The following is a 25,838-nucleotide window of genomic DNA, read 5'->3' on the forward strand; positions in this document are numbered from 1 at the left end:
TTCTGGGGGCTTGTCCCAGCACATTCCACTCTAATTTACAACCTCCGAACACTACCTCCAGGAAGACTCTGTTGCCCTAGTAACAAGAGTTGAGAACGTAATAATGCTGCCGCCTTGTGGCTGTTTCCCACAACAGCAGCTTTAAACCCAGTGCTAATGGTTGCTTAATAGTCACAAGGACTGCAGGGCTCTAAATGACACCTGCCCTCAAAAAATGCCCTGGGGTAGGGAATACGCAAGAAAATTCAACACATGAGAAATTTTTCAAGAAGTCAATATGAAGAGGGAAGTTGTACTCACACTTTAACAAAAAAAGGAAAAGAAGAAAAAGGATATGCCTAAAGCTCAGTATAAGGAATTATTAACCAAATGCGTATCCAACCTCCAAAAAGGTTGCAGCTCACACCAGTCAAATGGCCATCAGCAAAAAGTCTACAAACTCTAAATGCTGAATGGGTTTTAGACAACTCATACCTCCTAGCTGCTGGTGGGATGTAAAGTGGTAATAGCACTAAGAAAAACTGAATGGAGCTGCTTTATAAGGTAAAAATTGAGATACCATATGATGCAGCAGGACACCTTTAGAGCCTATAAACTAAGACCAACAGAATCGGAAAGACAGAGGCAGGCAAATGTGCACTGCAACAATATTGAAATAGCCAAGACATGGAAGCAAAAAAAAGGTCCATACACAGATGAATGGACAAAGAAGAAGTGGTATACGTACAAAATACAATAGTAGCCTCAGAACAAAGATGAACAATGCCGTTTTCAGGACCACAGTTGAGCCTAGAAATAATCATATAAGGGTAAGTAAGTCAAAAAGGTATGACAAATATCCTATGATATCATTTATACATGTTATCCTAAGATTGCTACCAATGAACACATTTCCACAGAAAAAGACACTCACAGACTTATCAAATAAACTAATGGTTAGCCAAAAGGAAAGGTGGGAGGATGGGTAAATTAGGACTATGGGGTTAACATACATATACTAATGTATGTTAAATGTATATAAACATATAACAGAGAAACTATAAGAATTATATAACCCCAATACCTTGAAAATATACATTCTGTAATCACATACATGGTAACAGGAACCGAAGATGAACAGACATATGTATGAATATTTCAGCAGATTATGTACAGCCAGACAATCAAAACACTCTAATCAAATTTACTCCGATAAGAAATAGAAATTAAATTTAAAAAACAAACATAAGTTAGGAGACATAAACTTTTGGGGGCTTGTCCCAGCACATTCCACTCTAATTTACAACCTTGGAACACTACCTCTAGGAAGACTCTGTTGCCCTAGTAACAAGGGTTGAGAACGTAATAATGCTGCCGCCTTGAGGCTGTTTCCCACAACAGCAGCTTTAAACCCAGTGCCAATGGTTGCTTCTACAGTCACAAGGACTGCAGGGCTGTAAATGACACAGGCCCACAAAACATGCCCTGGGGTAGGGAATAGGCAAGAAAATTCAACACATGAGAAATTTTTCAAGAAGTCAATAAGAGGAGGGAAGTTGTACTCACTCTTTAAAAAAAAGGAAAACAAAAAAAAGGACATGCCTAAAGCTCAGTATAAGGAATTATTAGCCACGTACATATTCAAATTCAAAAAGGTTTCAGCTCACAAGAGTCATGACCATCAGCAAAAAGTCTACAATCTATAAATGCTGAAGGGGTTTTACAGAACTGTGTACCTTCTAGCTGCTGGTGGGATGTAAAGTGGCAACAGCACTAACGCAAACTGAATGGAGCTGCTTGAAAAGGTAAAACTTAATCTACCATATGATGCGGCAGGGCACCTTTTGGGCCTATAACCTAAGACCACCAGAATCGGAAAGACAGAGGCAAGCAAATGTGCACTGCAGCAACATTGAAATAGCCAAGACATGGAAGGAAAAAAAAGGTCAATAAACAGATGTATGGACAAAGACGAAGTGGTATATAGACAGAATGGAATGGTAGCCTCGTGAAAAAAATGAACAATGCCGTTTTCAGGACTACAGTTGAACCTAGAAATAATCATATAAGGTTAAGTAAGTGAAAAGGGTATGACAAATATCCTATAATATCATTTATATATGTTATCGTAAAATTGCTACCAATGAACATATTTCCACAGAAAAAGACACTCACAGACTTATCAAATAAACTAATGGTTAGCCAAAATGAAAGGTGGGAGGATGGGTAAATTAGGACTATGGGGTTAACATACACATACTAATGTATGTTAAATGTATATAAACATATAACATATAAAGTATATGAATTATATAATCACGAATACCTTTAAAATATATATTCTGTAATCACATACATGGTAATAGGATCCGAAGATGAACAAACATAAATATGAATCAATGGGCAGATTCTGTACAGCCAGAAAATCAAAACACTCTAGTCAGATTTACTCCGATAAGAAATAGAAATTAAATTTAAAAAACAAACATAAGTAAGGAGAGATAAACTTCTGGGGGCTTGTCCCAGCACATTCCACTCTAATTTACAACCTTGGAACACTACCTCCAGGAAGAGTCTTTTGCCCCATTAACAAGAGATGAGGACGTAATAATGCTGCCGCCATGTGGCTGTTTCCAACAAAAGCAGCTTTAAACTCAGTGCCAATGGTTGCTTACATAGTCACAAGGACTGCAGGGCTGTAAATGACACAGGCCCTCAAGAAATGCCCTGGGGTAGGGAATAGGCAAGAAAATTTCAACACATGAGAAATTTTTCAAGAAGTCAATAAGAGGAGGGAAGTTGTACTCACTCTTTAAAAAAAAGGAAAACAAAAAAAGGACATGCCTAAAGCTCAGTATAAGGAATTATTAGCCACATGCAAATTCAAATTCAAAAAGGTTTCAGCTCACACCAGTCATAACCATCAGCAAAATGTCTACAAACTATAAATGCTGAAGTGGTTTTAGAAAACTGTGTACCTTCAAGCTGCTGCTGGGATGTAACGTGGTAACAACACTAATGCAAACTGAATGGAGATGCTTGAAAAGGTAAAAATTGAGCTGCCATATGATGCGGTATGGCACCTTTTGGGCCTATAACCTAAGACCACCAGAATGTGAAAAACACAGGCAGGCAAATGTGCACTGCAGCAATATTGAAATAGCCAAGACATGGAAGCAGAAAAAAGGTCCATAAACAGATGAATGGACAAAGACGAAGTGGTATACGTACCAAATGTAATAGTAGCCTCGCGAAAAAAATGAACAATGCCGTTTTCAGGACTACAGTTGAGCCTAGAAATAATCATATAAGGTTAAGTAAGTCAAAAGGGTATGACAAACATCCTATGATATCATTTATACATGTTATCCTAAGATTGCTACCAATGAACATATTTCCACAGAAAAACACACTCACAGACTTACCAAAGAAACTAATGGTTAGCCAAAATGAAAGGTGGGAGGATGGGTAAATTAGGACTATGGGGTTAACATACATATACTAATGTATGTTAAATGTATATAAACATATAACAGATAAACTATATGAATTATATAATCACCAATACCTTGAAAATATATATTTTGTGATCACATACATGGTAACAGGATCCGAAGATGAACAGACATATGTATGAATCATTGAGCAGATTCTGTACAGCCAGACAATCAAAACACTCTAATCAAATTTACTCCGATAAGAAGTATAAATTAAGTTTAAAAAACAAACATAAGTAAGGAGACATAAACCTCTGGGGCTTGTCCCAGCACATTCCACTCTAATTTACAACCTTGGAAAACTGCCTCCAGGAAGACTCAGTTGCCCTAGTAACAAGAGTTGAGAACGTAATAATGCTGCCGCCTTGTGGCTGTTTCCCACAACAGCAGCTTTAAACCCAGTGCCAATGGTTGCTTATATAGTCACAAGGACTGCAGGGCTCTAAATGACACAGGCCCTCAAAACATGCCCTGGCGTAGGCAATAGGCAAGAAAATTCAACATATGAGAAATTTTTCAAGAAGTCAATAAGAGGAGGGAAGTTGTACTCACTCTTTAAAAAAAAAGGAAAAGAAAAAAAAGGACATGCCTAAAGCTCAGTATAAGGAATTATAAGCCACAAGCAAATTCAAATTCAAAAAGGTTTCAGTTCACACCAGTCATAACCATCAGCAAAAAGTCTACAAACGATAAATGCTGAGGGGGTTTTAGAGAACTGTGTACCTTCTGGCTGCTGGTGGGATGTAAAGTGGCAACAGCACTAACGCAAACTGAATGGAGCTGTGCTTGAAAAGGTAAAAATTGAGCTACCATATGATGCGGCAGGGCACCTTTTGGGCCTATAACCTAAGACCACCAGAATCGGAAAGACAGAGGCAGGCAAATGTGCACTGCAGCAATATTGAAAGAGCCAAGACATGGAAGCAAAAAAAGGTCCATAAACAGATGACGGGAAAAAGAAGAAGTGGTATATGGACAGAATGGAATAGTAGCCTCGGGAAAAAAATGAACAATGCCGTTTTCAGGACTACAGTTGAGCCTAGAAATAATCATATAACGATAAGTAAGTCAAAAGGGTATGACAAATGTCCTATGATATCATTTATACATGTTATCCTAAGATTGCTACCAATGAACATATTTCCACAGAAAAAGACACTCACAGACTTATCGAATAAACTAATGGTTAGCCAAAAGGAAAGGTGGGAGGATGGGTAAATTAGGACTATGGAGTTAACATACATATACTAATGTATGTTAAATGTATATAACATATAACAGATAAACTATATGAATTATATAATCCCCAATACCTTTAAAATATACGTTCTGTAATCACATACATGGTAACAGGGTCCAAAGGTGAACAGACATAAGTATGAATCATTGAGCAGATTCTGTACAGCCAGACAATCAACACACTCTAATCAAATTTACTCTGATAAGAAATAGAAATTAAATTTAAAAAACAAACATAAGTTAGGAGACATTAACTTCTGGGGGCTTGTCAAAGCACATTCCACTCTAATTTACAACCTCGGAACCCTACCTCCAGGAAGACTCTGTTGCCCAAGTAACAAGAGTTGAGAACGTAATAATGCTGCCGCCTTGTGGCTGTTTCGCACAACAGCAGCTTTAAACCCACTGCTAATGGTTGCTTAATAGTCCCAAGGAATGCAGGGCACTAAATGACACCTGCCCTCAAAAAATGCCCTGGGGTAGGGAATAGGCAAGAAAATTCAACACATGAGAAATTTTTCAAGAAGTCAATAGAGGAGGGAAGTTGTACTCACTCTTTAACAAAAAAAGGAAACAAAGAAAAAGGATATGGTTAAAGCTCAGTATAAGGAATTATTAGCCACATGCGTTTCCAACCTCCAAAAAGGTTTCAGCTCACACCAGTCAAATGGCCATTAGCAAAAAGTCTACAAACTGTAAATGCTGAATGGGTTTTAGACAACTCATACCTCCTAGCTGCTGGTGGGATGTAAAGTGGTAAGAGCACTAACAAAAACTGAATGGAGCTGCTTTACAAGGTAAAAATTGAGCTACCATATGATGCGGCAGGGCACCTTTGAGCCTAAAAACTAAGACCACCAGGATAGGAAAGACAGAGGCAGGCAAATGTGCACTGCAGCAATATGGAAATAGCCAAGACATGGAAGCCAAAAAAAGGTCCATAAACGGATGAATGGAAAAAGAAGAAGTGGTATATGGACAGAATGGAATAGTAGCCTCGGGAAAAAAATGAACAATGCTGTTTTCAGGACTACAGTTGAGCCTAGAAATAATCATATAAGGTTAAGTAAGTGAAAAGGGTATGACAAATATCCTATGATATCATTTATACATGTTATCCTAAGATTGCTACCAATGAACATATTTCCACAGAAAAAGACACTCACAGACTTATCAAATAAACTAATGGTTAGCCAAAATGAAAGGTGGGAGGATGGGTAAATTAGGACTATGGGGTTAACATACATATACTAATGTATGTTAAATGTATATAAACATATAAAAGATAAACTATAAGTATTATATAATCACCAATACCTTTAAAATATACATTCTGTAATCACATACATGGTAACAGGAACCGAAGATGAACAGACATATGTATGAATATTTGAGCAGATTCTGTACAGCCAGACAATCAAAACACTCTAATCAAATTTACTCCGATAAGAAATAGAAATTAAATTTAAAAAACAAACATAAGTAAGGAGATATAAATTTCTGGGGGCTTCTCCCAGCACATTCCACTCTAATTTACAACCTTGGAACACTACCTCCAGGAAGACTCTGTTGCCCTAGTAACAAGGGTTGAGAACGTAATAATGCTGCTGCCTTGAGGCTGTTTCCCACAACAGCAGCTTTAAACGCAGTGCCAATGGTTGCTTAATAGTCACAAGGAATGCAGGGCTCTAAATGACACCTGCCCTAAAAAAAGGCCCTGGGGGAGGGAATAGGCAAGAAAATTCAACACATGAGAAATTTTTCAAGAAGTCAATAAGAGGAGGGAAGTTGTACTCACTCTTTTAAAAAAAAAGGAAAAGAAAAAAAATTACATGCCTAAAGCTCAGTATAAGGAATTATTAGCCACATACAAATTCAAATTCAAAAAGGTTTCAGCTCACACGAGTCATGACCATCACCAAAGAGTCTACAAACTATAAATGCTGAAGGGGTTTTAGAGAAATGTGTACCTTCTAGCTGCTGGTGGGTTGTAAAGTGGCAACAGCACTAATGCAAACTGAATGGAGCTGCTTTACAAGGTAAAAATTGAGCTACCATATGATGCGGCAGGGCACCTTTTGGGCCTGTAACCTAAGACCACCAAAATCGGAAAGACAGAGGCAGGCAAATATGCACTGCAGTAATATTGAAATAGCCAAGACATGAAAGCAAAAAAAAAGGTCCATAAACAGATGAATGGAAAAAGAAGAAGTGGCATATGGACAGAATGGAATAGTAAGCTCGGGAAAAAAATGAACAATGCCGTTTTCTGGACTAGAGTTGAGCCTTGAAATAATTATATAAGGTTAAGTAAGTGAAAAGGGTATGACAAACAGCCTATGATATCATTTATACATGTTATTCTAAGATTGCTACCAATGAACATATTTCCACAGAAAAAGACACTCACAGACTTATCAAATAAACTAATGGTTAGCCAAAATGAAAGGTGGGAGGATGGGTAAATTAGGACTATGGGGTTAAAATACATATACTAATGTATGTTTAATGTATATAAACATATAACATATAAATTACATGAATTATATAATCACCAATACCTTCAAAATATACATTTTGTGATCACATACATGGTAACAGGATTCGAAGATGAATAGACGTATGTATGAATCATTGAGCAGATTCTGTACAGCCAGACAATCAAAACACTCTAATCAAATTTACTCCAACAAGAAATATAAATTAAGTTTAAAAAACAAACATAAGTAAGGAGACATAAACTTCTGGGGCTTATCCCAGCACATTCCACTCTAATTGACAACCTTGAAAACTGCCTCCAGGAAGACGCTGTTGCCCTAGTAACAAGAGTTGAGAACGTAATAATGCTGCCACCTTGTGGCTGTTTCCCACAACAGCAGCTTTAAACCCAGTGCCAATGGTTGCTTATATAGTCACAAGGACTGCAGGGCTCTAAATGACACCTGCCCTCAAAAAATGCCCTGGGATAGGGAATAGGCAAGAGAATTCAACACATGAGAAATTTTTCAAGAAGTCAATAAGAGGAGGGAAGTTTTAGTCACTCTTTAACAAAAAAAGGAAACGAAGAAAAAGGATATGTCTAAAGCTCAGTATAAGGAATTATTGGCCACATGCGTATCTAACCTCCAAAAAGGTTTCAGCTCACACCAGTCAAATGGCCATCAGCAAAAAGTATACAAACTATAAATGCTGAATGGGTTTTAGAAAACTCATACCTCCTAGCTGCTGGTGGGATGTAAAGTGGTAACAGCACTAACGAAAACTGAATGGAGCTGCTTTAAAAAGTATAAATTAAGCTATTATATGATGCGGCAGGGCACCTTTTGGGCCTATAACAACCTAAGACCACCAGAATCGGAAAGACGGAGGCAGGCAAATGTGCACTGCAGCAATACTGAAATAGCCAAGACATGGAAGCAAAAAAAAAGGTCCATAAACAGATGAATGGAAAAAGAAGAAGTGGTATATGGACAGAATGGAATAGTAGCCTCGGGAAAAAAATGATCAATGCCGTTTTCAGGACTACAGTTGAGCCTAGAAATAATCATATAACGATAAGTAAGTCAAAAGGGTATGACAAATGTCCTATGAAATCATTTATACATGTTATCCTAAGATTGCTACCAATGAACATATTTCCACAGAAGAAGACACTCACAGACTTACCAAAGAAAATAATGGTTAGCCAAAATGAAAGTGGGAGGATGGGAAAATTAGGACTTTGGGGTTAACATACATATACTAATGTATGTTAAATGTATATAAACATATAACAGATAAACTATATGAATTATATAATCACCAATACCTTGAAAATATATATTTTGTGATCACCTACATGGTAACAGGATCCGAAGTTGAACAGACATATGTATGAATCATTGAGCAGATTCTGTACAGCCAGACAATCAAAACACTCTAATCAAATTTACTCCGACAAGAAATATAAATTAAGTTTAAAAAACAAACATAAGTAAGGAGACATAAACTTCTGGGGGCTTATCCCAGCACATTCCACTCTAATTTACAACCTTGGAACACTACCTCCAAGAAGACTCTGTTGCCCCAGTAACAAGAGTTGAGCATGTAATAATGTTGCCGCCTTGTAGCTGTTTCCCACAACAGCAGCTTTAAACCAAGTGCTAATGGTTGCTTAATAGTCACAAGGACTGCAGGGCTGTAAATGACACCTTCCCTCAAAAAATGCCCTGGGGAAGGGAATAGGCAAGAAAATTCAACAAATGACAAACGTTTCAAGAAGTCAATATGAAGAGGGAAGTTATAGTCACTATTTAAATAAAAAAGGAAAAGAAAAAAAAGGACATGCCTAAAGCTCAGTATAAGGAATTATTAACCACATGCAAATCCAACTTCCAAACAGGTTTCAGTTCACACCAGTCAAATAACCATCAGCAAAAAGTCTACAAACTATAAATGCTGAAGGGCTTTTAGTGAGCTCTGTACCTTCTAGCTGCTGGTGGAATGTAAAGTGGTAACAGCACTAATGAAAACTGAATGGAGCTGCTTTTATAGGTACAAATTGACTACCATATGATGCGGAAGGGCACCTTTTGGGCTTATAACCTAAGACCACAAGAATCGGAAAGACAGAGGCAGGCAAATGGCACTGCAGCAATATTGAAATTGCCAAGACATGGAAGCAAAAAAAAGGTCCATAATCAGATGAATGGACAAAGAAGAAGTGTTATATGGACAGATTGGAATATCAGTCACAAAAAAAATAAAAGAATGGCATATGCAGCACCACAGATGAGCCTAGAGATAATCCCACAACGTGAAGTAAGTCAGAATGCAAAAGACAAATGCCCTATGATGTCCCTTATGTTATCTGAAAATTCATAAACATGAACATATTTCCTAGAGAAAGGCAATCTCAGATTGAGAAGACAAACTTATGGTTAAGCCAAAGAAAAGGTGTGAGGAATGGATAAATTAGGATATTGGGGTTAACACACATATATTAATACATATAAAATATATAATCCCCAAAGACCTATGGAATACCAAAAGTGGTCTACTTAACACTCTATAACAACCTACATGGAAAAGGACCCAAAGATCAATAGATATATGTATATATGTAAATAAACAAGATTCTGTACCCTAGAAAAAGAGACATTTTTCAATGAAATTTGCTCTGATAAAAACTACAACTTAAAGACACAAACAAGAATTACGGAGGCTAAAACTTATGGGGGTTTGTCCTGGCACATTCCACTCTAATCTGCAACCTAAAAGCACAACTTGCACAAAGGTTCTGTTTCCCTAGCAAGCAGAGTTGGCAATGTAGAAATGCTGCCACACTAAGGCCGTTTCCTCAAACAGCAGCTTTAAATCTACTGCTAATGGTCAGTAATATTCACAAGGACTGCAGGGCTGTAAATGACTCATGCCCTCTAAAAATGTCCTGGGGTAGGGAAAGGCCAAAAATTCCAAACGCATCAAATTTTTCAAGAAGGCAATTTGAAGTTGTAACATTAGCTCTATCTTAAAAAAAAATGAAAAGCACATTGATAAACGCAAAACATCAGGAATTATTAGACGCATGCAAATCCAATCTACACAAAGTTATCACCTCAAACCAGTCAGAATGACCATCAGCAAAAAGTCAACAAACAATAGATGCTGAAGATGTTGTGGAGAATAGCGTACCCTCTCGGTCTAAGTGGTATGTAAACTGATAATGGCCAATAATAGGAACAGAATGACAGCGCGTTTAAAGGTAAAAATTGAGTCACCATATGATCAGGAAGGCCCACTATTGGGCCTTTCACCTGTGAAAGTGAGAATCAAAAAGACACGGGATGGAAAATCATGTACTGTAGCAGTATTTACAATAGCCAAGATATGGAAGCAAAGAAAATGTCTATCAACAGATAAATGGACACAGAAGAAGTGGTACACATACCGAATGGAGGAGTAGCCTCGGGAAAAAAATGAACAATGCCGATTTCAGGACTACACATGAGCCTAGAAATAATCATATTAGCTTAAGTAAGTCACGAGGGAATGACAAATATCCTATGATATCATGTATACATATTAGCCTAAGGTTGCTACCAATGAACATATTTCCACAGAAAAAGACACTCACAGACTTAAAAAACAAACAAATGGTTAGCCAAAATGAAAGGTGGGAAGATCGATAAATTAGGACTATGGGGCTAACATAGATATACTAATGTATGTTAAATGTATATAAACAAATAACATATAAACTATATGAATTATATACCCACCAATACATATAAAATATATAAAGACAAAACACCTACCAAATACCAAGGGAGGTCTATTCAACATTCTGTAATAACATACATAGTAACAGAATCCGAAAATGAACAGACATATGTATGAATCATTGAGCAGATTCTGTACAGCCAGAAAACCACAACACTCTAATCAAATTTACTCCGATAAGAAATAGAAATTAAATTTTAAAAACAAACATAAGTAAGGTGACATAAACTTCTGAGGGCTTGTCCCAGCACATTCCACTCTAATTTACAACCTTGGAACACTACTTCCAGGAAGAAACTTTTGAACTAGTAACAAGAGTTGAGAACGTAATAATGCTGCCGCCTAGTGGCTGTTTCCCACAACAGCAGCTTTAAACCCAGTGCCAATGGTTGCTTATATAGTCACAAAGACTGCAGGGCTGTAAATGACACACGCCCTCAAAACATGCCCTGGCGTAGGGAATAGGTAAGAAAATTCAACATATGAGAAATTTTTCAAAAAGTCAATAAGAGGAGGGAAGTTGTACTCACTCTTTAAAAAAAAGGAAAAGAAAAAAAAGGACATGCCTAAAGCTCAGTATAAGGAATTATTAGCCACATGCAAATTCAACTTCCAAAAAGGTTTCAGCTTACACCAGTCAAATGACCATCAGCAAAAAGTCTACAAACTATAAATGCTGAAGGGCTTTTAGAGAACTCTGTACCTTCTAGCTGCTGGTGGAATGTAAAATGGTAAAAGCACTAACGAAAACTGAACGGAGCTGCTTTAAAACATAAAAATTAAGCTACCATATGATGCTGCAGGGCACCTTTTGGGCCTATAACCTAAGACCACAAGAATCGGAAAGACAGAGGCAGGCAAATGGCACTGCAGCAATATTGAAATTGCCAAGACATGGAAGCAAAAAAAAGGTCCATAATCAGATGAATGGACAAAGAAGAAGTGGTATATGGACAGATCGGAGTATCAGTCACAAAAAAAATAAAACAATGGCATATGCAGCACCACAGATGAGCCTAGAGATAATCACACAACGTGAAGTAAGTCAGAATGCGAAAGACAAATGCCCTATGATGTCCCTTACGTTATCTGAAAATTCATAAACATGAACATATTTCCTAGAGAAAGGCAATCTCAGATTGAGAAGACAAACTTATGGTTAAGCCAAAGAAAAGGTGTGAGGAATGGATAAATTAGGATATTGGGGTTAACACACATATATTAATACATATAAAATATATAATCCCCAAAGACCTATGGAATACCAAAAGTGGTCTACTCAACACTCTGTAACAACCTACATGGGAAAGGACCCAAAGATCAACAGATATATATGTATATGTGTAAATGCACAAGATTCTGTACACCTAGAAAAAAAGACATTTTTCAATCAAATTTGCTCTGATAAAAACTACAACTTAAAGACACAAACAAGAATTACGGAGGCTAAAACTTATGAGGGTTTGTCCTGGCACATTCCACTCTAATCTGCAGCCTAAAAGCACAACTTGCAGCAAGGTTCTGTTTGCCTAGCAAGCAGAGTTGGCAACATGGAAATGCTGCCACCCTAAGGCTGTTTCCTCAAACAGCAGCTTTAAATCTACTGCTAATGGTCACTAATATTCACAAGGACTGCAGGGCTGTAAATGACTCATGCCCTCAAAAAATGTCCTGGGGTAGGGAATGGCCAAAAAAATCGAAACGTGGCAAATTTTTCAAGAAGGCAATTTGAAGTTGTAACTTTAGCTCCATCTTAAAAAAAATGAAAAGAACATTGATAAACGCAAAACACCAGGAATTATGAGACGCATGCAAATCCAATCTACACGAAGGTATCACCTCACACCAGTCAGAATGACCATCAGCAAAATGTCAACAAACAGAGCATTAACCAAGATGGCGGAGTAGAAGGACGTGCTCTCACTCCCTCTAGCGAGAGCACCAGAATCACAACTGGCTGCTGGACAATCACTGACAGGAAGACCCTGGACTACACCAAGGAGGATACCGCACGTCCAAGGACAGAGGAGAAGCCACAGTGAGACGGTAGGAGGGCGCAATCAGAGTAAAATCAAATCCCATAACTGCTGGGTGGGTGACTCACAGACTGGCGAACACTTATACCACAGAAGTCCACCCACTGGAGTGAAGGTTCTGAGCCCCACGTCAGGCTTCCCAACCTGGGGGTCCTGCAACGGGAGGAGGAATTCCTAGAGAATCAGACTTTGAAGCCTAGTGGGAATTGATTGCAGGACTTCTACAGGACTGGGGGAAACAGAGACCCCACTCTTGGAGGGCACACACAAAGTAGTGTGCGCATCGGGACCCAGGGGAAGGAGCAGTGACCCTGGGGGAGACTGAACCAGACCTACCTGCTGGTGTTTGGGGGTCTCCTGCAGAGGCGGGGCGTGGCTCTGTTTCACCGTGGGGACAAGGACACTGGCAGCGGAGGTTCTGGGAAGTGCTCCTTGGCGTGAGCCCTCCCAGAGTCTGCCATTAACCCCACCAAAGAGCCCAGGTAGGCTCCAGTGTTGGGTTGCCTCAGGCAAAACAACCAACAGGGAGGGAACCCAGCCCCACCCATCAACAGTCAAGTGGATTAAAGTTTTACTGAGCTCTGACCGCCACAGCAACAGTCAGCTCTACCCACCACCAGAGCCTCCCATCAAGCCTCTTAGATAGCCTCAACCACCAGAGGGCAGACAGCAGAAACAAGAAAAACGACAATCCTGCAGCCTGTGGACCAAAAACCACAGTTACAGAAAGATAGACAAGATGAAAAGGCAGAGGGCTATGTACCAGATGAAGGAACAAGAAAAAACCCCAGAAAAACAACTAAATGAAGTGGAGATAGGCAACCTTCCAGAAAAAGAATTCAGAATAATGATAGTGAAGATGATCCAGGACTTCGGAATAAGAATGGAGGCAAAGATTGAGAAGATGCAAGAAATGATTAACAAAGACCTAGAAGAATTAAAGAACAAACAAACAGAGATGACCAATACAATAACTGAAATGAAAACTACGCTAGAAGGAATCAATAGCAGAATAACTGAGGCAGAAGAACGGATAAGTGACCTGGAAGACAGAATGGTGGAATTCACTGCTGCAGAACAGAATAAAGAAAAAAGAATGAAAAGAAATGAAGACAGCCTGAGAGACCTCTGGGACAACATTAAATGCAACAACATTCGCATTATAGGGGTCCCAGAAGGAGAAGAGAGAGAGAAAGGACCAGAGAAAATATTTGAAGAGATTATAGTCGAAAACTTCCCTAACATGGGAAAGGAAATAGCCACCCAAGTCCAGGAAGCGCAGAGAGTCCCATACAGGATAAACCCAAGGAGAAACACGCCGAGACACATAGTAATCAAAGTGGCAAAAATTAAAGACAAAGAAAAATTATTGAAAGCAGCAAGGGAAAAACGACAAATAACATACAAGGGAACTCCCATAAGGTTAACAGCTGATTTCTCAGCAGAAACTCTACAAGCCAGAAGGGAGTGGCATGATATACTTAAAGTGATGAAAGGGAAGAACCTACAACCAAGATTACTCTACCCGGCAAGGATCTCATCTAGATTTGATGGAGAAATCAAAAGCTTTACAGACAAGCAAAAGCTACGAGAATTCAGCACCACCAAACCAGCTCTACAACAAATGCTAAAGGAACTTCTCTAAGTGGGAAACACAAGAGAAGAAAAGGACCTACAAAAACAAACCCAAAACAATTAAGAAAATGGTCATAGGAACATACATATCGATAATTACCTTAAACGTGAATGGATTAAATGCCCCAACCAAAAGACATAGACTGGCTGAATGGATGCAAAAACAAGACCCATATATATGCTATCTACAAGAGACCCACTTTAGACCTAGGGAGACATACAGACTGAAAGTGAGGGGATGGAAAAGGATATTCCATGCAAATGGAAATCAAAAGAAAGCTGGAGTAGCTATACTCATATCAGATAAAATAGACTTTAAAATAAAGAATGTTACAAGAGACAAGGAAGGACACTACATAATGATCAAGGGATCAATCCAAGAAGAAGATATAACAATTATAAATATATATGCACCCAACATAGGAGCACCTCAATACATAAGGCAACTGCTAACAGCTATAAAAGAGGAGATCGACAGTAACACAATCATAGTGGGGGACTTTAACACCTCACTTACACCAATGGACAGATCATCCAAAATGAAAATGAATAAGGAAACAGAAGCTTTAAATGACACAATAGACCAGTTAGATTTAACTGGTATATATAGGACATTCCATCCAAAACCAGCAGATTACACGTTCTTCTCAAGTGCGCACGGAACATTCTCCAGGATAGATCACATCTTGGGTCACAAATCAAGCCTCAGTAAATTTAAGAAAATTGAAATCATATCAAGCATCTTTTCGGACCACAACGCTATGAGATTAGAAATGAATTACAGGGAAAAAAACGTAACACAGACAAACACATGGAGGCTAAACAATACGTTACTAAATAACCAAGAGATCACTGAAGAAATCAGAGAGGAAATCAAAAAAATACCTAGAGACAAATGACAATGAAAACACGACGACCCAAAACCTATGGGATGCAGCAAAAGCAGTTCTAAGAGGGAAGTTGATAGCTATACAAGCCTATCTCAAGAAACAAGAAAAATCTCAAGTAAACAATCTAACCTTACACCTAAAGAACAAACAAAACCCAAAGTTAGCAGAAGGAAAGAAATCATAAAGATCAGAGCAGAAATAAATGAACTAGAAACAAAGAAAACAATAGCAAAGATCAATAAAACTAAAAGTTGGTTCTTTGAGAAGATAAACAAAATTGATAAGGCATTAGCCCAGACGCATCAAGAAAAAGAGGGAGAGGACTCACATCAATAAAATCAGAAATGAAAAAGGAGAAGTTACAACAGACACCGCAGAAATACAAAGCATCCTAAGAGACTACTACGAGCAACTTTATGCCAATAAAATGGACAACCTGGAAGAAATGGACACATTTTTAGAAAGGTATAACCTTCCAAGACTGAACCAGGAAGAAACAGAAAATATGAACAGACCAATCACAAGTAATGAAATTGAAACTGTGATTAAAAATCTTCCAACAAACCAAAGTCCAGGACCAGATGGCTTCACAGGTGAATTCTCTCAAACATTTAGAGAAGAGCTAACACCTATCCTTCTCAAACTCTTCCAAAAATTGCAGAGGAAGGAACACTCCCAAACTCATTCTATGAGGCCACCATCACCCTGATACCAAAACCAGACAAAGACACTACAAAAAAAGAAAATTACAGACCAATATCACTGATGAATATAGATGCAAAAATCCTCAACAAAACACTAGCAAACAGAATCCAACAACACATTAAAAGGATCATACACCACGATCAAGTGGGATTTATCCCAGGGATGCAAGGATTCGTCAATATACGCAAATCAATCAATGCGATACACCATATTAACAAATTGAAGAATAAAACCATATGATCATCTCAATAGATGCAGAAAAAGCTTTTGACAAAATTCAACACCCATTTATGATAAAAACTCTCCAGAAAGTGGGCATAGAGGGAACCTACCTCAACATAATAAAGGCCATATATGACAAACCCACAGCAAACATCATTCTCAATGGTGAAAAACTGAAAGCATTTCCTCTAAGATCAGGAACGAGACAAGGATGTCCACTCTCACCACTATTATTCAACATAGTTCTGGAAGTCCTATCCACGGCAATCAGAGAAGAAAAAGAAATAAAAGGAATACAAATTGGAAAAGAGGAGGTAAAACTGTCACTGTTTGCGGATGACATGATACTATACATAGAGAATCCTAAAACTGCCACCAGAGAACTGCTAGAGCTAATGAATGAATATGGTAAAGTTGCAGGATACAAAATGAATGCACAGAAATCTCTTGCATTCCTATACACTAATGATGAAAAATCTGAAAGAGAAATTATGGAAACACTCCCATTTACCATTGCAACAAAAAGAATAAAATACCTAGGAATAAACCTACCTAGGGAGACAAAAGACCTGTATGCAGAAAACTATAAGACACTGATGAAAGAAATTAAAGATGATACCAACAGATGGAGAGATATACCATGTTCTTGGATTGGAAGAATCAACATTGTGATAATGAGTATACTACCCAAAGCAATATACAGATTCAATGCAATCCCTATCAAATTACCAATGGCATTTTTTACGGAGCTAGCACAAATCATCTTAAAATTTGTATGGAGTCACAAAAGACCCCGAATAGCCAAAGCAGTCTTGAGGGAAAAAAATGGAGCTGGAGGAGTCAGACTCCCTGACTTCAGACTATACTACAAAGCTACAGTAATCAAGACAATATGGTACTGGCACAAAAACAGAAACATAGATCAATGGAACAAGATAGAAAGCCCACAGATTAACCCACGCACCTATGGTCAACTAATCTATGACAAAGGAGGCAAAGATATACAATGGAGAAAAGACAGTCTCTTCAATAAGTGGTGCTGGGAAAACTGGACAGCTACATGCAAAAGAATGAAATTAGAATACTCCCTAACACCATACACAAAAATAAACTCAAAATGGATTAGAGACCTAAATATAAGACTGGACACTATAAAACTCTTAGAGGAAAACATAGGAAGAACACTCTTTAACATAAATCACAGCAAGATCTTTTTTGATCCACCTCCTAGAGTAATGGAAATAAAAACAAAAATAAACAAATGGGACCTAATGAAACCTCAAAGCTTTTGCACAGCAAAGGAAACCATAAACAAGACGAAAAGACAACCCTCGGAATGGGAGAAAATATTTGCAAACGAATCAACCGACAAAGGATTAATCTCCAAAATATATAAACAGCTCATTCAGCTCAATATTAAAGAAACAAACACCCCAATCCAAAAATGGGCAGAAGACCTAAATAGACATTTCTCCAAAGAAGACATACAGATGGCCACGAAGCACATGAAAAGATGCTCAACATCGCTAATTATTAGAGAAATGCAAATCAAAACTACGATGAGGTATCACCTCACTCCTGTTAGAATGGGCATCATCAGAAAATCTACAAACAACAAATGCTGGAGAGGGTGTGGAGAAAAGGGAACCCTCTTGCACTGTTGGTGGGAATGTAAATTGATACAGCCACTATGGAGAACAATATGGAGGTTCCTTAAAAAAACTAAAAATAGAATGATCATATGACCCAGCAATCCCACTACTGGGACTGCATATACCCAGAGAAAACCATAATTCAAAAAGACACATGCACCCGAATGTTCATTGCAGCACTATTTACAATAGCCAGGTCATGGAAGCAACCTAAATGCCCATCAACAGACGAATGGATAAAGAAGTTGTGGTACATATATACAATGGAATATTACTCAGCCATAAAAAGGAACGAAATTGAGTCATTTGTTGAGAAGTGGATGGATCTAGAGACTGTCACACAGAGTGAAGTAAGTCAGAAAGAGAAAAACAAATATCGTATATTAATGCATGTTTGTGGAACCTAGAAAAATGGTACAGATGAGCCGGTTTGCAGGGCAGAAGTTGAGACACAGATGTAGAGAATGGACATATGGACACCAAGGGGGAAAACTGCGGTGGGGTGGGGATGGTGGTGTGCTGAATTCGGCGATTGGGATTGACATGTATACACTGATGTGTATAAAAGTGATGCCTAATAAGAACCTGCAGCATAAAAAAACAAACAAACAAAACAACTAATACTAAACTTTCATTGGGTTATTTGTATGGAAATATGTTAATATAAATGTTTCAGACATTACATGAAATTTCTAAAAATCTTATATTTGTATTTGTATGGAAATATGTATGGAAATATGTTAATATAAATGTTTCAGACATTACATGAAATTTCTAAAAATCTTATATGTTCTGGTATAATGTTATAAGTAATAATCCTAGTTATTACTTTAAAATGTATATCTCAGAAATAACTAATTTTCTTGTCAACTGCATTATTATGAACTTTCATCAAATCTTTAACTGTGGTCATTTTTAAGTCTTTTCTCATTTACAGACAGTTCTGGGTGTACTCTGATGCTTTTGCAAATATGTTCCTATTAAAGGGTTTCATCTTCAAGAAATTCATGGAAAAGACTCTGACAAGTACAAGTTTCTGGTAACTGACTGCACTGCTGAACTGAATGAATAAGCATTTTCAGAACTCTAATGAAAAACTGATGAACTCAAAAAAGTGCTAACAAAAGATCAAGATGAAAAAAAAATTTAATTACATGGGACTGAGTGAACTGATGAGGATGAGTATAATTTTTGTGACTTTCTGTCTGAATTAAAAAAAAAATCCCACAAGGACTCAGAGGCAAAGAATATACAAATCAATTTTCACTGCAAAGTAAAGGAGCTGTTACAGTGGAGGATTACTGGACTGAATGTTAATATTATGACATAGTATGAGTGTCTTTCAGGTTTGGTAACTGCAATCATTGTTGCTTTTGTTGTGGTCATCCATGTACAATGCTTAGTGTCAGTCTATTTATCTCTTGTAAAAATAAATTACACTGTGTGTGTGTGAAAAAAAATGTCAACAAACAATAGGTGCTGAAGCAGTTGTGGAGAAAAGCGTAACCTCTCGGTCTAAGTGGGATGTAAACTGGTAATGGCCAAATAATAGGAACAGGACGGCAGTGCGTTTAAAGGTAAAAATTGAGTCACCATATGATCTGGAAGGCCCACTATTGGGCCTGTCACCTGTGAAAGCCAGAATCAAAAAGGCACGGGATGGAAAACCGTATATTGCAGCAGTACTTACAATAGCCAAAACATGGAAGCAAACAAAATGTCCATCAACAGATAAATGGACAAAGAAGAAGTGGTACAAATACCGAATGGAAGAGTAGCCTCGGGAAAAAAATGAACAATGCCGATTTCAGGACTACACATGAGCCTAGAAATAATCATATTAGCTTAAGTAAGTCAAGAGGGAATGACAAATATCCTATGATATCATGTATACATGTTATCCTAAGATTGCTACCAATGAACATATTTCCACAGAAAAAGACAATCACAGATTTACAAAACAAACTAATGGTTAGCCAAAATGAAAGGTGGGAGGATGGATAAATTAGGACTATGGGGCTAACATACATATACTAAAGTATGTTAAATGTATATAAACATATAACATATAAACTATATGAATTATATAGTCACCAATACATATAAAATATATAATGACAAAACACCTACCAAATACCAAGGGAGGTCTACTCAACATTCTGTAATAACATACAAGGTAACAGAATCCGAAGATGAACAGACATATGTATGAATCATTGAGCATATTCTGTACAGCCAGAAAACCACAACACTCTAATCAAATTTACGCCGATAAGAAATAGAAATTAAATTAAAAAAACAAACATAAGTAAGAAGACATAAACTTCTGGGGGCTTGTCTCAGCACATTCCACTCTAATTTACAACTTTGTAACACTACCTCCAGGAAGACTCTGTTGCCCTAGTAACAAGAGTTAAGAATGTAATAATGCTGCCGCCTTGTGGCTGTTTCCCATAACAGCAGCTTTAAAACAAGTGCTAATGGTTGCTTACTAGTCACAAGGACTGCAGGGCTATAAATGACACCTGTCCTCAAAAAATGCCCTGGGGTAGGGAATAAGCAAGAAAATTCTACACATGACAAATTTTTCAAGAAGTCAATATGAAGAGGGAAGTTGTAGTCAGTTTTTAGAAAAAAAAGGACATGCCTGAAGCTCAGTATAAGGAATTATTAGCCACATGCAAATCTAACGTGAAAAAGGTTTCAGCTCAAACCAGTCAAATGACCATCAGCAAAAAGTCTACACACTATAAATGCTGAAGGGCTTTTAGAGAACTCTGTACCTTCTAGCTGCTGGTGGAATGTAAAGTGGTAACAGCACTAAAGAAAACAGAATGGAGCTGCTTTAAAAGGTAAAAATTGATCTACAATATGATGCGGCAGGGAACATTTTGGGCCTATAACCTAAGACCACCAGAATCGGAAAGACAGAGACAGGCAAATGTGCACTGCAGCAATATTGAAATAGCCAAGACATGGAAGCAAAAAAAAGGTCCATAAACAGTTGAAAGTACAAAGAAAAAGTAGTATATGGACAGAATGGAATAGTAGCCTAGGGAAAAAAAAGAACAATGCCATTTTCAGGACTACAGATGAGCCTAAAAATAATCATATTAGGTTAAGTAAGTCAAGAGGGAATGACAAATATCCTATGATATCAGGTATACATGTTATTCTACGATTGCTACCAATGAATATATTTCCACAGAGAAAGACACTCACAGACTTATAAAACAAACTAATGGTTAGCCAAAATGAAAGGTGGGAGGATGGATAAATTAGGACTATGGGGCTAACATACATATACTAATGTATGTTGAATGTATATAAACTATATGAATTATATAGTCACCAATACATATAAAATTTATAATGACAAAACACCTACCAAATACCAAGGGAGGTCTACTAAACATTCTGTAATAACATACATGGTAACAGGATCTGAAGATGAACAGACATGCCTATGAATCATTGAGCAGATTCTGTACAGCCAGACAATCAAAACACTCTAATCAAATTTACTCCAATAAGAAATATAAATTAAATTTAAAAAACAAACAGAAGTAAGGAGACATAAACTTCTGGGGGCTCATCCCAGCACATTCCAGTGTAATTTACAACCTTGGAACACTACCTCCAAGAAGACTCTGTTGCCCCAGTAACAAGAGTTGAGCATGTAATAATGTTGCCGCCTTGTAGCTGTTTCCCACAACAGCAGCTTTAAACCAAGTGCTAATGGTTGCTTAATAGTCACAAGGACTGCAGGGCTGTAAATGACACCTTCCCTCAAAAAATGCCCTGGGGAAGGGAATAGGCAAGAAAATTCAACAAATGACAAACGTTTCAAGAAGTCAATATGAAGAGGGAAGTTATAGTCACTATTTAAATAAAAAAGGAAAAGAAAAAAAAGGACATGCCTAAAGCTCAGTATAAGGAATTATTAACCACATGCAAATCCAACTTCCAAAAAGGTTTCAGTTCACACCAGTCAAATAACCATCAGCAAAAAGTCTACAAACTATAAATGCTGAAGGGCTTTTAGAGAGCTCTGTACCTTCTAGCTGCTGGTGGAATGTAAAGTGGTAACAGCACTAATGAAAACTGAATGGAGCTGCTTTTATAGGTACAAATTGACTACCATATGATGCGGAAGGGCACCTTTTGGGCTTATAACCTAAGACCACAAGAATCGGAAAGACAGAGGCAGGCAAATGGCACTGCAGCAATATTGAAATTGCCAAGACATGGAAGCAAAAAAAAGGTCCATAATCAGATGAATGGACAAAGAAGAAGTGTTATATGGACAGATTGGAATATCAGTCACAAAAAAAATTAAAGAATGGCATATGCAGCACCACAGATGAGCCTAGAGATAATCCCACAACGTGAAGTAAGTCAGAATGCGAAAGACAAATGCCCTATGATGTCCCTTATGTTATCTGAAAATTCATAAACATGAACATATTTCCTAGAGAAAGGCAATCTCAGATTGAGAAGACAAACTTATGGTTAAGCCAAAGAAAAGGTGTGAGGAATGGATAAATTAGGATATTGGGGTTAACACACATATATTAATACATATAAAATATATAATCCCCAAAGACCTATGGAATACCAAAAGTGGTCTACTTAACACTCTATAACAACCTACATGGAAAAGGACCCAAAGATCAATAGATATATGTATATATGTAAATAAACAAGATTCTGTACCCTAGAAAAAGAGACATTTTTCAATGAAATTTGCTCTGATAAAAACTACAACTTAAAGACACAAACAAGAATTACGGAGGCTAAAACTTATGGGGGTTTGTCCTGGCACATTCCACTCTAATCTGCAACCTAAAAGCACAACTTGCACAAAGGTTCTGTTTCCCTAGCAAGCAGAGTTGGCAATGTAGAAATGCTGCCACACTAAGGCCGTTTCCTCAAACAGCAGCTTTAAATCTACTGCTAATGGTCAGTAATATTCACAAGGACTGCAGGGCTGTAAATGACTCATGCCCTCTAAAAATGTCCTGGGGTAGGGAAAGGCCAAAAATTCCAAACGCATCAAATTTTTCAAGAAGGCAATTTGAAGTTGTAACATTAGCTCTATCTTAAAAAAAAATGAAAAGCACATTGATAAACGCAAAACATCAGGAATTATTAGACGCATGCAAATCCAATCTACACAAAGTTATCACCTCAAACCAGTCAGAATGACCATCAGCAAAAAGTCAACAAACAATAGATGCTGAAGATGTTGTGGAGAATAGCGTACCCTCTCGGTCTAAGTGGGATGTAAACTGATAATGGCCAATAATAGGAACAGAATGACAGCGCGTTTAAAGGTAAAAATTGAGTCACCATATGATCAGGAAGGCCCACTATTGGGCCTTTCACCTGTGAAAGTGAGAATCAAAAAGACACGGGATGGAAAATCATGTACTGTAGCAGTATTTACAATAGCCAAGATATGGAAGCAAAGAAAATGTCTATCAACAGATAAATGGACACAGAAGAAGTGGTACACATACCGAATGGAGGAGTAGCCTCGGGAAAAAAATGAACAATGCCGATTTCAGGACTACACATGAGCCTAGAAATAATCATATTAGCTTAAGTAAGTCACGAGGGAATGACAAATATCCTATGATATCATGTATACATATTAGCCTAAGGTTGCTACCAATGAACATATTTCCACAGAAAAAGACACTCACAGACTTAAAAAACAAACAAATGGTTAGCCAAAATGAAAGGTGGGAAGATCGATAAATTAGGACTATGGGGCTAACATAGATATACTAATGTATGTTAAATGTATATAAACAAATAACATATAAACTATATGAATTATATACCCACCAATACATATAAAATATATAAAGACAAAACACCTACCAAATACCAAGGGAGGTCTATTCAACATTCTGTAATAACATACATAGTAACAGAATCCGAAAATGAACAGACATATGTATGAATCATTGAGCAGATTCTGTACAGCCAGAAAACCACAACACTCTAATCAAATTTACTCCGATAAGAAATAGAAATTAAATTTAAAAAACAAACAGAAGTAAGGAGACATAAACTTCTGGGGGCTTGTCCCAGCACATTCCAGTGTAATTTACAACCTTCGAACACTACCTCCAGGAAGACTCTGTTGCCCCAGTAACAAGAGTTGAGAACGTAATAATGCTGCCGCCTAGTGGCTGTTTCCCACAACAGCAGCTTTAAACCCAGTGCCAATGGTTGCTTATATAGTCACAAAGACTGCAGGGCTGTAAATGACACACGCCCTCAAAACATGCCCTGGCGTAGGGAATAGGTAAGAAAATTCAACATATGAGAAATTTTTCAAAAAGTCAATAAGAGGAGGGAAGTTGTACTCACTCTTTAAAAGAAAGGAAAAGAAAAAAAAGGACATGCCTAAAGCTCAGTATAAGGAATTATTAGCCACATGCAAATTCAAATTCAAAAAGGTTTTAGCTCACACCAGTCATGACCATCAGCAAAACGTCTACAAACGATAAATGCTGAAGGGGTTTTGGAGAACTGTGTACCTTCTAGCTGCTGGTGGGATGTAAAGTGGCAACAGCACTAACGCAAAGTGAATGAAGCTGATTGAAAAGGTAAAAATTGAGCTACCATATGATGTGGCAGGGCACCTTTTGGGCCTATAACCTAAGACCACCAGAATCAGAAAGACAGATGCAGGCAAATATGCATTGCAGCAATATTGAAATAGCCAAGATATGGAAGGAAAAAAAAAGTCCATAAACAGATGAATGGACAAAGACGAAGTGGTATATGGACAGAATGGAATAGTAGCGTCGTGAAAAAAATGAACAATGCCGTTTTCAAGACTACAGTTGAGCTAGAAATAATCAAATAACATTAAGAAAGTGAAAAGGGTATGACAAATATCCCATGATATCATTTATATATGTTATCCTAAGATTGCTACCAATGAACATATTTCCACAGAAAAAGACACTCACAGACTTATCAAATAAACTAATGGTTAGCCAAAATGAAAGGTGGGACGATGGGTAAATTAGGACTATGGGGTTAACATACATATACTAATGTATGTTAAATGTATATAAACATATAACATATAAACTATATGAATTATATAATCACCAATACCTTTAAAATATACATTTTGTAAACACATACTTGGTAACAGGATCCAAAGATGAAGAGACATATGTATGAATCATTGAGCAGATTCTGTACAGCCAGACAATCAAAACAATCTAATCAAATTTACTCTGATAAGAAACAGAAATTAAGTTTAAAAAACAAACATAAGTAAGGAGACATAAACTTCTTGGGGCTTTTCCCAGCACATTCCACTCTAATTTACAACTTTGGAACACTACCTCCAGGAAGAGTCTGTTGCCCTAGTAACAAGAGTTGAGAACGTAATAATGCTGCCGCCTTGTGGCTGTTTCCCACAACAGCAGCTTTAAACCCAGTGCCAATGGTTGCTTATATAGTCACAAGGACTGCAGGGCTGTAAATGACACACGCCCTCAAAAATGCCCTGGTTTAGAGAATAGGCAAGAAAATTCAACACCTGAGAAATTTTTCAAGAAGTCAATAAGACGAGGGAAGTTGTACTCACTCTTTAAAAAAAAGGAAAAGAAAAAAAAGGACATGCCTAAAGCTCAGAATAAGGAATTATTAGCCACATGCAAATTCAAATTCAAAAAGGTTTCAGCT

General features: G+C 37.5%; 1 long non-coding RNA gene across 1 annotated transcript; it reads left to right on the forward strand.

Annotated features, from left to right (window-relative positions):
* Positions 1-737: 737 nt before the first annotated feature.
* On the forward strand, positions 738-20,951 carry LOC309662337. The gene is made up of 2 exons (XR_014264635.1): positions 738-817; positions 19,967-20,951. It is a non-coding gene; the product is annotated as an uncharacterized lncRNA (long non-coding RNA).
* The last annotated feature ends 4,887 nt before the right edge of the window (positions 20,952-25,838 follow it).

This window comes from Balaenoptera physalus (assembly GCF_965194825.1).
Source record: "Balaenoptera physalus genome assembly, chromosome: 1".
NCBI lineage: Eukaryota > Metazoa > Chordata > Mammalia > Artiodactyla > Balaenopteridae > Balaenoptera > Balaenoptera physalus.